This window comes from Schistocerca americana, chromosome 5 (assembly GCF_021461395.2).
Source record: "Schistocerca americana isolate TAMUIC-IGC-003095 chromosome 5, iqSchAmer2.1, whole genome shotgun sequence".
Classification (NCBI taxonomy): Eukaryota; Metazoa; Arthropoda; class Insecta; order Orthoptera; family Acrididae; genus Schistocerca; species Schistocerca americana.
In genome coordinates this window covers 401,935,034-401,950,488 of record NC_060123.1, presented here as the reverse complement: position 1 = coordinate 401,950,488, position 15,455 = coordinate 401,935,034, and the positions used below count along the sequence as shown (strand labels likewise).

At 38.3% G+C, this 15,455-nt stretch overlaps 1 non-coding gene across 1 annotated transcript; it reads right to left on the bottom strand.

The window, feature by feature from the left end:
- Positions 1 to 11,011: 11,011 nt before the first annotated feature.
- Trnat-ugu lies at positions 11,012 to 11,085 on the bottom strand. Its single transcript has one exon. It is a non-coding gene; the product is annotated as a tRNA-Thr (tRNA).
- Positions 11,086 to 15,455: the final 4,370 nt, after the last annotated feature.

Genomic DNA, 15,455 nt, shown 5'->3' with positions numbered 1-15,455 from the left:
ATACGATATTCGCTCTGAGTGTATTGCAAACCGCCCCCGGGACGAAACCATCAAATTGCTGTTAAGATACTATTATCACCGGATCACTGTGCATTCAAACGACAGCAATAACACAAGAGCAACTTCGATTGCACGTTAACCTTGAGACATTTCATGCGTTTGTGGAACATTATGCAACCACAACATTGCGCATTGTGCATTGTTCTAGTCTTATGAGAAGAGTAGAAACACTGATGAAGGCAACCTCAAGGAAAATCAGTGTTGGTTCCAGAGAAATTCAGGAACATGCATGGAAATGTGGACCCTACAACTTACCTTAGATAACAGTAATTTAGAAGAATCAATTAGCATTTTTAAAGTTCTGAAGGTAGCAGGGATAAAATACATTCCACTGACACGAGACTAACGTTATAGGAGTCGAAGATTATGAAAGGGAGACAGTAGCTGAGAAATGAGTAAGACGGAATTCTAGCCTGTCCTCCATATTATTCACTCAGTACTCTGAGTTAACACTAAAGGAGGCCAAAGAGAAATTCAGAAATGAAATTAAACTATTAGATGAAGAACAAATGACTTTGAAGGTTTGCCAACGGCTTTGTAGTTCTGATGTAGACAAGAGAGGACTTGAAAGAACAGTTGAACAGAATGAATAACTTGTAAATGTACAGGCTGATTCATACGGAGAAGAAAGTAGCAACCAACTACTTTTAATAGCGCTATTGATCCACATAAATAGAACCGTTACAGGTTTCGACCTACAGGTCCATCATCAGACGGTTGTTCACATTAAGATACATGTTTGTTGTTTTCATTAGCTTTCACACTTTTATTCCCCATTGTGAGAATTCCTAAAACTAAAACATGGTGTCAGAAAACGGCCAATTTGACTCTAGTTGTACGCAATAACGATTGGAAACAATATAAACAAATCATTAAATTGAAATTGTTTTCATCAATTATTTTTGGTTGCTTATGACGAAAACCCAGCGTCATTACTGTGCAACACTGACTGCTGTTCACGTAGTGATGAGGCACTTTTCTGATATTATGTGTACGTATATAGCACCACTCACACACACCAAAGGTTTCCCATATGGAAGGTTATATGTAAAGATTACGATATCGCAATTGTAACACAACTATCATAGGAGCTATTTATGCGAATAAATAGCATTATTAAGAGCGACTCGTTGCTGGTTTCTTCTCTGGAAGAACCAACTTGTATTTTGTTCACAGCCACGGGCTCAAAATGTCAGTTTTCGACGAAATAGCAGGTTGTAACTAAAGTAAAACAAGATTACTGTAATGCAGTCAAATGAAAGCATGTGACGCTACGGCAATTCGATCAGGAAAAAAGACACTAAAAGTAGTAGATGAGTTTGCTATCTGGGCAATAAAAGTAACTGATGCTGGCAGAATCGAAGATATAAGTTGTAGATTTTCAGTCTCAAGAAACGATATTGTGGAAACGAGAGACATTTGAACAATGATTATAAATTCAAGTGTTAGGAAGTCGTCTCTGAAACTATTGCTGGAGTGTAACACTGTGTGGAAGCGGAACGTGGACGGTAAACTGCACAGAAGAGAAGAGACTAGAAGTGTTTGAAATATGGTGCTGTGAAAGAATGCAAAAATTTAGATAGGTAGATTGCCTAACTAATGAAGATATACAGAATCAAAACGGGAAGATAAGAAATTTATGGCGTAACTTGATTGAAAGAAAGAATCGATTGACTGGACACATCCTGAGACATCGAGGAATACTTGATATGGCAACGGAAGGAAGGGTTGGCGGGCAGGGGAGAGCGGTGGGAGTGGGTTAAAAATCGTAGAGGGAGAACAAGTCTTGGTGTGAGTACGTTCAAGTGGATATGAAGAGGCTTGCACAGGACAGACTAGTGTAGGGAGATACATCAAATTAGTCTGTGGACTGACGATCACAACACTAACAACGCGAGAATATGGTGTCACTTGTTAACGGTGCGTCTTCGAATACTTGTAACTATTGTGAAGCATTCTTTTCCGCGCAGTTTCTTCTCAGAAATTTCTGTTTCCTCTCTTCAAGGAGTCCATGCAGTGATTTTGGTGAGTATATCTTCTCCACACTTAAGTTTCGGCTAATATTTGTAGTACGCACTTACGTCACAATAACTTGATGCTGAACTAACGTGTTCATCGATCCACCTAGAAACCACAGATAGAAATTTTATATTCTTGACTTCTGCAAGAGCTTACGTTCATTTTCATAGGTGACAATCATCTATGTTCATGTCGCATAACTGTTTTATCACATCTGTTCAATACGAATATTTTCCACCGCTAAGTAATTGCTCTCATCCAGGGAGTTTGCACATGCTGCAAACGAACAAAATTATTATGCCATGAACAATCTCTGATTAACCAATTTTACAGTGACATTGTACAGAGACCAACCAGTTTTACTAGAAATTCTGTTCCTTGTCGTGATGAATGTAAAATCGACGTGTTGCTTACGAATGGCAACTTCAACATTAGATCTGTACTTTCGGTACCATTCCATGTGGTTGCCACTGACAGAGATAACGTCTCTTGCTTTTCTGAGAATCGACGCTAATCTGGCATACAGCAGTTGCACAGAAATCAGTAATACTCAGCAACGTTGCTGCGGTCACCGTTTGTTCTCGATCTCGCACATTGTAGGCTCGGGAGCTCATCTTCCCACCTGCTGCGACAACCGTGATAAGAAAACGGAACTGTCCTTCGAAATACGATCTATCAGAGTAAACTGGTTCACAGAAGAAAGCACGCCAGCGCGAATTTATACGATTCTTCTTGTTTGACTCACGGCTGCGTTACGCAAGTACAAGCCAAAATAGAACTCTGAATGCAGAAAAAATTCTTAACTGTGCGCACTATTGAACAGCGGTGCATAAAACAAGAGGGGTGTTTCTGCCTGCAGTGTCCTGAGAAATCATCGGTATCAGAAAATGTTGAGGAAAACAGACAATGAACTGCATTCGGCGAGACATCTATTATTAAACGAACAGTTAATTTCTGGGATAGCGTTATAAATGAAGGGACCAGGATAAAAATTTCTGAAAAAATGCTCAATAAGGACGGTGGTCTGCAGCTAAGCACGGCTTGGGACCCAGTAATCACAGCAGTGATATGGGGGCGGCAATCTTATAACGGAAAACATTACCTGATTTGGCGCTGGACACTAGTGACGTCACAGGCGGCAGCACTGCTGTTTGGACGGCAGCAGCAAACACGACAGCGAATGCTTGACAATGACCGAGGAGCACTCGGTCGAAAGCTCGTGGATTTTAAACAACCTGACTCGAATGGAAGCACGAAAACCTTTTATCGGTATTCAACGCCATGAAACCACGCAGTCGCAAATAAATTCTTATTATATTTTGTTTTATATAATGTATTTCGAATCCTGTGAATTTCGTGTAAGTTATTGTTCGTTATACGAATTCTGACACAAAATGTCGGTAGTAATGGGCATACTAATTTGTTTTAGAAATTAAGATATAATGTAATTTGAGAAGAGGGGCTATTCTTGGGAATATGTCACGAAGTAAGTTTTCTCGTGTTTTGTGTACAGATAAGTAAAGGGAGAACGTGAAGATTTTCAAGGCTCTTATTTTTAAAGTTGTCCTCTACTTCTTCATCTTGATGACCCAAGCTAGCCACATTTATTTTACGAAAAAAAGTAGTTTTACAGTCAGAGATTACGTGGGAATAATAAGAGTATGTGCTCACCAAGAAGAAAGACAGAAGCAGCTGCAAACTTTTACCGAAAACTGCTAAAGCGCACTGCTAAAAAAGACCATGTAGTACTATTTAACAATGTTAATATAAATATAGATGACGCGTTAATATCAGGAGTAGTTAGATCCATTGGAGAAGTTCATCACAAAAAAATCACAATTAACTTAAAAATGTTCCCTACATGAATACTTTAAAAACCACAAATAACCCCCGCAGGAAGAACGATATTAAAGAATATATACCGTTTTGGCGGTATTATTGGTCAATAACAAATTATTTACTAAGATATGAGAAGCTAACACCACAATTCAGAAATTGGTGAGTCGTCAGGGGATGTGATATTTGTTCAAATCACCATATAGTACCTGCAGAGCGTGACGAAAAAGTGAAAACTAAGATTTCGAGAACACCCTTCACAAAATAAACTCTACAAACTGGGGTTGCTACAAGAAAAATGTGTAACATAGCTGAATGTAAAGAAAAATATTGAACGAATATCTATTGGAAACACCTACTGGAGTTAGTTTGGTTATGGAGCGGCAAAATGTTCGCCGCTACACGGTAAAGACAGTAAGAGAAGCCCTTGAGATGACAAGAAAATATGAAACACAACATTTCTAAACTGAAGAAGCTGAAAACGATGCACAAAAAATTTCCGAAGGTAGCAAAAACGAATAAATAACAGAAGCATAACAACTCAATAACTCAAATGGAAAATGCTATCTATGTGAAGCAGGAATGCATCTATAAAATTCTAAAATCTATGTATAAGAGCGAGAACGACATAATAACATTAGATGTAATATATAGTGCGCAGTGGGTGAATAACTACAAGTACTTATAGGGCCATATTAGAACGACCAATTAGAAAAGGAAAACGATGAACTTGACATTTTTGAAGGGCATTTTCGGTTGCTTTTAAGCTGCGCAAACGGGACAAACGTCGCAAAGGACACCGAATGTATCAGAACGTAAACATTTACATGTATGACGTGTTAACACATTCGATTTCTAAGTTTCCTGCGTATATGTAAATCACATAATGGTGTTTATATACAATAACTGTTGAAAACTGAATGAATTTCCGGATCATATCTGTATGTGAATTACAAAATGTTAACACGACTAAGTGGAAACTAAGAATTTCGTCACTATGCACTTAATTAGCTGCACCACATGGACTCCGGAAAACATTCGAATTAGATGAAGTTGATCACTGTACAATACAGGAAAATCAAGACTTCGTACAAAAAAAGCAATTGCAACGGATAAAAATAAACACATAATTACTGAAATATGAAGGTATGTAAGTTTCCACACGTAATCTACGTTTATTGACAAACAAGTAAAATTTTTCATGCCTTCAAATAATGTCAGAAATTGTCACTCATGGAGAACAGAATGGATACAGAAAGGGAAGATTACCTGCAGACAGTGTTTTCATTCCAACGCAGCTATTAGAAAAAAAGGTGCGAATTCAACTTGCATCATAGTTATTATACATGTCGAAAAATTATTTCATAATGTAAACAGAAGTAAACTTTGCACACTAATGGAAAATTATGAACATCAAAAGAAGTCAATAAAAGTCATAACAAGGAGTCTAAGATACGGGCGCAAAACTGCTTATATTTACGGCATATAAGCGAGAAAGAACTAAAGGTAAAATTACGTAAAAGTATGGCTCTCATGATACTTCTTCATTATAAACCTACAAAACAAACATTTATGTGAAACACAGAAAAGAAATTTCTCAGAACAAGAGATTCCTCAAGAGTAGACCATATAAAAAACTAAAAGAAGAAGGAATTAAATGTAGAGCAAATAAACTCTCGTACAAACACGTGCAGACGATGAACAATACATGACTTGTTATGTTAGAATTATCTCAAAGGAGGAGAAACTAGGAGAAATGTAGAAGACTTAGTGAAAACGTAATGGCTTACATCCAAAGCATTCTGGCGAAAAAGAAGAAAAATGATTTTTTCCACACCTCTAGACAATTTTCTTATCCTCATTCAGCTGTAACTTCGATTTTCAACTGATTGTCACCTGGGAGTGACCTGACTTGCACATAACAACAAACAACAGGTGACAATTCACAAGCGAAAATGCGAGCTGCAGTATATGACAAAGACTCGATGCACGTCAGACACGGCGTGGACATAATCCACCATCCATCATCCGTTCAGTCGGGACAACACAGCTTTCAATTTACACGTTCCTGGAAAACGAAGAAATCTTTGCATGAGTTGGAAAACCAAGCAGTGTACGTACTGCAATAGGCAGCTGAACGAAAGATGATCCATATTGTCTTTTCGTTTCCTGTTAATCGACCAAAGTATGTTACCTAATAGAAAAGTGGATTGTCGTAATCTCAGTTCCCTTATGGTACCTACGAGAGAGAGGAAGTCAATATCCGTAGTATTTCACAAATTTTCAGTCTGATTTCAGGGATGAATTCATTTCTTCGAGACTTCTTGGTACAAGCGATCTGTTCCTCAGACATTATATTAAGGAACATTAAATATTATAGATCCCTCAGTCTTTCGATTACCACAGGCTTCTCATGTCTTGCACTATTTATGAGTGGATTTTACACGGTTGTACTTCCAAACATTTCTTCAATGGAACCGTGCGAGTGGACTTATGCACGGTTATACATGATGCAGACTTGACTGTGTACGCCGTCGACCTGAGTATTGCAACTGGAATAAGTCTGATTCGTAACTGACTCTTATCGGATCTTTTGTTGATTTCGATACATTTTATCGCCCGTTTATCTTCTAGCAAGATACGCTGCCATTCACCGCAGAGTGGAAATTTCTGAAGGTCGTTCCTGTTTATCTGCAATTCCACACTGCCAGTATTTCCAGAGAATACTAGACCGCAAAAGCGCAATTGCTACGCATTAACAGTAAAGCAGATAATTTTTTTTAACGTAACTCAAACTTGGTTTCTGGTTCTGAATTACAATGAAATTCAGTTTCTTGCGCAATACATTTGTGGACAATATTTGATCATTTACCGCGATGGCATAATTAATCAAGTGCACATTCAGTTTCTACAATGAGCATAGATCAGAAGTTCTCAGGTTATTAGTTAGATGACATTAGTATTTAGTTAGAAGGGTAACTTTCGCACAGAATAGCAACTTCCATAATGGACGATTTCGTTTGCTTACTAGCCATAGCAGCGGTGTTTTTCTTTTTTCCGCACAAGTCGATAAGCAATGTGAGAACACATTGCATTCCTTCAACAAACCACATTAGTAATCTGCACACTTGACTGTGGGGTGAAATGGTGGATTCAAGAGGATAACAAGAGCATTATTCACAGTTCAAACAAATACAACACTTTCTTTAATGAAACATGCAGCAAAATGTGACACTGTAGCTTAGTGAGTCAGTGAGGTGACAGTAATGAATTATTGCAAGAAAATCTTATTACAGTTGTTTTGCTATTTCTCATGAATCGTAGAAACTTCTACTTGAAATTCAAAATTATTTACAGCTGATAAGTTAATGAATTTAACATAAGTAAAGGCAAACAAAATTCAAGGTCTTAAGAAGTTTGGTTTAAATCAGCTGCTAGCTCCAACAACTGAATAAAGTGGCTCGGTAAAAATATCCATGATTACAGCTAACAACATTAAATAAGGTACAACGATAACAGAATGTTTAAGCATACTGCTTGATTGGCCAAGCCCCCGTACGCGCCCGCAGTGACGCAGTCAGGCAAGAAACAATGGCTGGGGCTTAAATGTGGTCTAAATATTTCGCCACCTAGCACCAGAATCCTGGGTGAATTTTCAGGGAACTGTTGCTAGCAATAAGCAATTAGAATAATTCGGCCTGAAAGTAATGGCCGTTAGGTAAGGGTAAACAGTAGACCACTAGAAATCCAAATTAACATCTTCCTCAAACTCAGGTTGTAATTTACTGACAACCATGAACCCACGAAATAACAAGCAGCCACAAAACTCAATCAATATGCCTACTTAAAAGTGCTTCTACACTTAACAAGTGAAGAATTTTGAATTTCAAGACTCTTACAAATAGTCCACAAAAAGACAGCCGTTACGGCTTGTACCGCAATACCAATTAAACAGCAGAATAGTAAACTCACGAATTCACTTGGCAATAGTACAGTTGAAAGCAGGCACAGCCCTTGATCTATTCTGGTAGAACGACGTGCCCTTAGCGCTAGGATTTCACCCGGAACAAGTCCCGCCCATTCACTCCCCTCCACGCCTGTCCATAGTGTAAGGCCCTCCCCTAAACAGCAGCCATTTCCCCAAACTGGAAGCTACATCAAAGTTGTTATCGTCACAGTCCAACACATGTTACACTGTGATGAGATTCAGTAATGATGAAAAATTTAAGTTTTTATGGATAGTAATATAGTATGAATGTGCATTATTAAAGAAATAAAAGCATTTATAGATAATTGAAAGCATCGCCAGCAATAGAAAACAAAAAATAACGTGATGTTATTTAAGGGCAATAAGGACAAATTTTCATTAACTAATTCACTATTATAATACGTTTATTTGAGGGAAACAGCAGAGCAAACACACAGTTCGAAAACAATGGTCTTGAATCTGTCCTGTCGGTAGTAAAGCCACAGATGTAGTCGACTAACTCTGTTGTCTAAAATCAACGTTATATAGAAATAAGTGCAAGTCGTTTTGTTTATGTAGGCCCTCATAGTAGATCACGAAAATTAAAGAATATAAGAATGCCATAAAGTAGAAATGCCTAATGAAAGCAGTAAGACATTTGCTTATATGTCAAATTTCGTTAGTATTCGCATGGGTAATGGATGAATTTTAACTTGTAAATTCTTCCAATGCCATACCTGCGCATTATAAACAAGGTTATAAAGAATTGTGGCTGTTTCTGTGTTATTAGTGTCCTATATGCTGTTGCAAACGTCTCAGGAAAATAATCTGTCGTTATTCTTTGTCCTGTCTGTGTTTAACCAAAATATTTATTAATTTAGTAAATGTCACTCAAACAATTTTTAAAAGTAATAATGATGATGTGTATGTTTGTCACAGAGCAGTTACGGAGGAAATAAATTCTGCAGTGTTTCACGGCTGTAAAATGTCCTTCATGCTGTGCTAGTTCTTCTTCCACCCCTAAAACTTTTCAGCAAAGGTATTCAGTGAATAACACGCAAAAACAGCTTGGATCGATCTACCAAGAACAAAGTAATTTTGATGCCATCTGGAAGTATAGTGAACATTAGTGCTTGTTGCACATGTACTGTCTGAGTTCTCCAAGTGTCAAGTATACTGTGGTTCCTCTTTCTCCAAGCAAATTATTCTTTGAGGGTAGGTTTTACCTGTTTTAGCTTTGGGTGCTTTTTCTCACATAGAAGTATGTTTCTTCATAGGCTATTCATCTGAATACTGAGTTCTCGTATTTAAAGGATTCAGTGCTAAATTGTTTTCTCTTATGTTTGCTGTGGAAGTACCTGGCACAGCTGAGGCCAATTGTTCAGGTTTTTTGTAACGTGTCTTTAAACTGTCTGGCAAAATTTAAGACCCAGCAAGATATTAATTTAACATTCACTCCAAGTACAGTCGAACGCGGTAAACCACATGGGTCAAGTGAAACGATGCCCAGGCGCCGAACAAACCGGGGGTGAGTGGGCGGGACTTGTTCCGGGTGAAATCCTAGCGCTTACGATTCCTGGTAGAACGCCTTGCCTGCCGTGGACCTTCCTCCGGCCCCTTAGTGCTTGGAGCCCACCTTCAGACTACCGAGGCCCTGCTCTCGCAGGGTCAGGCTCGGGCAAAGATGGCCACACAACGGTACAATCATGGAGGCACCTCCATGGGTACAATCGACAGTCGAGAGATCCAAGTGAGCAGTACGGCTCCTGCTGTTTTTGACAAGTTATCTTGTGTGACAAGTGCAAACATGGCTCAGAAGGTGGCTAATGAGGAAGCGAAATGAAGGTTCTGTTACCATCAACACTCGGAATAATCGTGGTACACGCTTAGAAAATAGTCGGAGTGATGCTTCATCTGAAATTAAGTATACTCTCACCCTTTTACCGTTAAGTTTTCATTCATTTTGTTAAAGACAGTGACGGACTAGTGTGTGAAAAGTGTTCAGATGGCTCGACTGCAACAGACTATAACACCTCGTTATCCTTCCTTATATGTAGACCACATTCAGAGGGTGCCACAGCAAGATGATATGTGGTATCTGTCGTCAAAATTTCATTGGATAATTAACAATAGAAGCACTGCAATACAACTAGACTCGTCTTTATTAAAACTTTTGTGCCACTCAATTCCATATCCTGTGCCACTAAACAACTGCTTTGGAGGAACGCAAAACGTTCTACGAATATTCACAAGGAACACGCTACAGGAAGTGATTCTAGCACTTTTACAAACAAGAGGGTGCCAGACCAAGACAACAGTCCGAGAAAGTTCACACATGAGAACTGTAACAGAGGTCATGCTGGAACAATGCCACTTGCCCCTCGTATGTTCCTGAATTGTTGACACAGCAACCGAATTACGTTGTTCATACAAATAAATATGCTCTCCGGTGCTATAATACGACTGTGGAGATTAACCTTCCGTTGGACTCGGACAAGGTAATCTCCGCAAAGAAATCGGTCGTCGAGTATCAAACTGATCATATCGCCTATTCACTTGCTATTTTCTTTTTAATTCACTATTTAAACTCATCACAAATGGCGTATATCTTTACAGAAATACAGTCATGTCATAAGAACACAACACCAACAGGAATAATAATCATTCAGAGATATATATATATATATATATATATATATATGTGTGTGTGTGTGTGTGTGTGTGTGTGTGTGTGTGTGTGTCGGAAAGAAACAGACACTACATATACATATGGTTTAGGCGATGACGGCCAATGATCCCTTCAGTGCAGATGCACACCAAGCTCAAACTCTTCCGGGAATCGGCGAGATGCCACGAGTAAAGAGGCTAATGAGTTGGGGGTAACACATCAGTAATGCGTTCTGTATGTTGAGCATTTGATTCAGACGGAAGGCATGCTCGGGTAGTTTGTGTGGAAGTGGTGACCACTTTGCCTGAATGGCGTAATGATCAGTGAATCTGCCCAGTAAGCAGGTGACGCAGTATCGAATCCCACCAGTCCGGCATAGATTTTCAAATGATGACTACCTAACAACCTCAGCTGCCGACAGGTGTTGTTGATATACCTCGATGTGGACAGCTGAAAATGTGTACCCCGACCGGGACTCGAACCCGGGATCTCCTGCTTACATGGCAGACGCTCTACCCATCTGAGCCACCGAGGACACAGATGAATAGCGCGACTGCAAGGACTTATCCCTTGCACGCTTCCCGTGAGACTCACATTCCCAACTGTCCACAATTCTACATATGTATTGTACCTTATGGACATTTGCCCACCGGGTTCGAGTCTCGGTCGGGGTACACATTTTCAGCTGTCCACATCGAGGTATATCAACAACACCTGTCGGCAGCTGAGGTTGTTAGGTAGTCATCATTTATTCCAGGGAAAAGCTGCACGGTCTTCAACAGCAACTGTTCTTTCGAGAACAAGTTACTGTCTTCATATAGATTTTCAACTTGGTCCATTCATATAAATCAATACTACTGACAGCTTATGTCTTTAATTCCTTTATGTCTTGAATCATTCAGTTGTTTAATCATCACTGGTGTGCTGTAATAACAAGTGGGAAATTTTATCACAGTCCGAGCAAAAAGTTAGAATTTGTATCAGGTAGGGTTTTTACACTTAACAACTGAACTTTTTGTGCCTTTTCTTTACTCTATAGGTATTACACCATTTTATTTTGACACTAGTCGCATGTACATCATTTTTGAATTCGTTGCCTCCTTCTTCTTCGCATGTTGATATATAACATATTACGCTCTTCTGAAGTTTCATATGAATTCCTGAAATCACTTCTTCGGATCTAATGAGACACACCCTACGCATGAGATGGTTGCTCAGGAATCCTTTTCTTCTGATAAAATTTTAACTGTTGAAAAATTAATAACTTCGCTGTTGATGTCACCCATATTGATCACTGTAACAGATACATCCGTGGACGAACGGCGCCCATTTCCTGTAATCTTGTATGAAGAGGCTAACATACCTGAAGTGTCGTCTCCAGTTTGGTCCCATTACAAAATACTACATTGGATGGCTTCTGTTTATCTCTTGTGTCACTGTTAGCATCTGTTAAATTGTTCACATGCAAGCTTGTTGCAAAGCGTAAATTTTCCTTTCTAGGAACGTGGGAACCTATGGAACAGCTTTTCTTGAACCCAAAAAGTGAACTATGGGCAGACCTTACTTTACTGGTGGTGAACGCCAGAGCAATCTCATGCTTGTCATTCTTCATCATCCCAACAAAAGGAAGATTTTTTTTCCTTCCTAACTCTTCTATGAAGCCAATACTGGTAAACCCGTTGCCCATCATCACATTTCAACCTGTTTCATAAAGAGAAGGCTATACTTCTGACTGCAGCCTGCAATGATTAAGTATATCTCACCTAAACTAATTAAATTCCTACATATTAACGCAATCAGACGTAATGCATCATTGCAATGCTTCCTGCTTAGGCAGCTTGAAATGTGTTTAAGCAATCCAAAAAGATAATTACAGCATTTTGCATTCTAAAGTACCTTTGTAATGCTTGCAAAGTTGTGTTGATTATCCAATAAATGTTCCGTTGAAATGAAACAACAACGGGTTCAATGTATCAAATTGAGCAGTCAGCAGTAGCCCCCATATTGAAGTAGAAAGCATTCGGGGGGGGGGGGGGGGGTAGCAGTGTTGTCGATTTCTGGCAAATGATTAACAGAACATTGCTATGTGTGTCAGTCTGATCACCCGCGCCCAGCTGAAGTTTAAGCTACATATCTTACAAGGTCTACTTGCGAAATACTGGAACTCTCGCTCGAATGCGGAATGGCATAGATTAGTAATTTGTTACAAAGTACCCTCTCTCTTCTCAGATAATCACTTTAACAACAGATCATCTTGAGGCTGAAGCTCTTCAAGCTCTTACAATAGATCTATTTTTGGAGAGGGCCCGCCTTGAGCAAAACAAAATTTTTATTTTTATTCCCCAGACATGTTTCGCTGAAATTACAGCATCGTCAGTGGTTTTTTCACATCTGCTGTAAAACAGCAAAAAAGCTTTTTACTACTTGTACACATATAAATTTGAGTTTTTAAGACAGTATTTACATATTTGAAAAACAGACAAAATTTTGTATATATACCTGTTCCCACATGCTGTGGATTTCCTGTTTTATATATTATTTGATGCAATTGTTTTGTTTCCCAGTTTGTCATCTACAGCCACCTATAAGTTAATGTAAAAAAGTTATTTACTTCGAAAATTTACGACTGGTCATGTTATGGTCATACCTGCCATTAACTAACACCATGTGGATGATTGTGTGTGTGTGTGTGTGTGTGTGTGTGTGTGTGTGTGTGTGTGTGTGTGTGTGTGCGTGTGTATGTGTGTGTTTTCAAATATGGAAATACTGTCTTTAAAACTCAAATTTATATGTGCACAAGTAGTAACAAGGATTTTTCCTGTTTTATAGACGGTATTAAAAACCCACTGATTACGCTGAAACTTCAGTGAAACATGTCTGGGAAAGAAAAAGAAAGATCAAAATTGTGTTTTGCTCAAGGCAGACCCTCTCCCAAAACAAATCTATTGTAATCAAGCACGGACAGAAGAGCTCCATCCTCAAGATGCTTATTCAACGCCCTGCCAGACATTTTCAAGCAAGGTCTACAACAAATTCTGGAATATCAGAGTAAAATTACATCAAACTATTTTAAACGTAAAATTCAACAGAATATGTCTTTCACATAATTTAATACCTAACTATGTATATGTCAGTTTAAACAGTATGTCACCTGCATCCCAACATGCCAAACAGAAACCCGACTTTTGTTGGTTGCAACAAAAATTTAGATACGTCCATACAAAGAAGCAGGAACTCAATGTCAGACTTCAAAATTCATATGGAACTAGGAAATCACATTAAAATCCCTGAAATATTAAATGACGCTGAATACAGTCAAACTAAACACAGAAATACTAATAAAAATAAAATGAGAGAAACGACAACAACAACTAGTCACACTTTTGAAATAAAACAAAATCATGATCCATAAAAACAGAAGGCAAACAAACCACACATTCTACCAACGTCTGGTCAACCTTACTGATATACAAATAAGTAACCAAGAAATAACACTGCTTGAAAAAGTACCTAAATACAACACCAACACCCACATTACACACAAAGCAGTAGAGAATTTTATCATGGAAATTGAGTGCATAATAAAACAACAAGAAAGAAACAATAAATCAAACTTCAAAGCAGCTCTGGCAAGAGAGTTAGTTGCAAACAAATAAGATGCATAATAAAGGAAAACAAAAACAACATACTGACAGGAACAAAAACTGAAGAAGAAAAAACTTCCAAGGAAATAATAAACAAACTTAAAAACAATGGAGTTCTCATCATGAGATCAGACAAGGGCAACACCAAGATAGTAAGAAAACAGGAGGAATACAAAAGCAAAACATCAAAATTGCTAGAAGATAACTATATAACAAAGCTAACCAGTGACCAACAAAAATATACCATAAAAATACACAGAAATTTCTAAAAATTATATCACACATATTCACAAAACAAAAGAACCCCAAGACACCTTAACTGAAAAGCCTACTAATGCTCCACAATAAGGACACTCCGATACACCCAGAGATAAATTTCAGAAGTGCACTCACATATATCCGAGCCAGAGGAATATACATATACTACAGAAACTTTATGCATACACAAACAATAGAAGCGTATGCCACACCAAAGAACTGAAACAAAAAATCAAAAACATCGACGTACCTACATCAGTAGTACTCACATCATTCGACATCATATCAATGGACATGAATATCCCAACCACCGAAACCATCAAAATCATCAGACGACAATTAGAATAACAAAATTCGTTCTCAAACCCTATATAAAGGTAATAGCAAGCATTCTAAAACTAATCATAGAGTAAAACTGTTTCTGATTTGACAACCAGTTCCATTCACAACAGGGTGGACTTTCTATGGGATCACCAGTCAGGGGTCTCTTAGCCAACATCTTCCCCAATCACAATGAAAACAAAATATTTGAAACAATAGTAAGACCCAAACATTACAGGTAGTATATTGGTATCGTTAAGTACAAGAAATCATGTGTCTTCTAGATGAAACACCCAGTCACATCCAACAACTCCCCAATAATATAAACAAAGTTCACCCCAAAAAAAATTTATCATAGAAACGGAATATTACAAAACGCTGAACTTCCTTGCCCTCTCAATATACAGAGACAACAACCAACACCAGTTCTACATATTCACAAAAGTCACCACCATCAGCACAGCTAAACGCAGACACACTAATAATCTGAATTCGCAAAAACTAGCCGATTTCCGTTATTTTCTGCACAGACTGAACAATACTTCACTCAGTGGAGACAACTACAAAAATGAATTACAAACAATCAAGCAAATGGCTATAGAGAATGGATACGATACAAGCATTACACAGAAACTGAATCACAAAATTAAAACAAAAATAAAGGATACACCTAGCACACAAA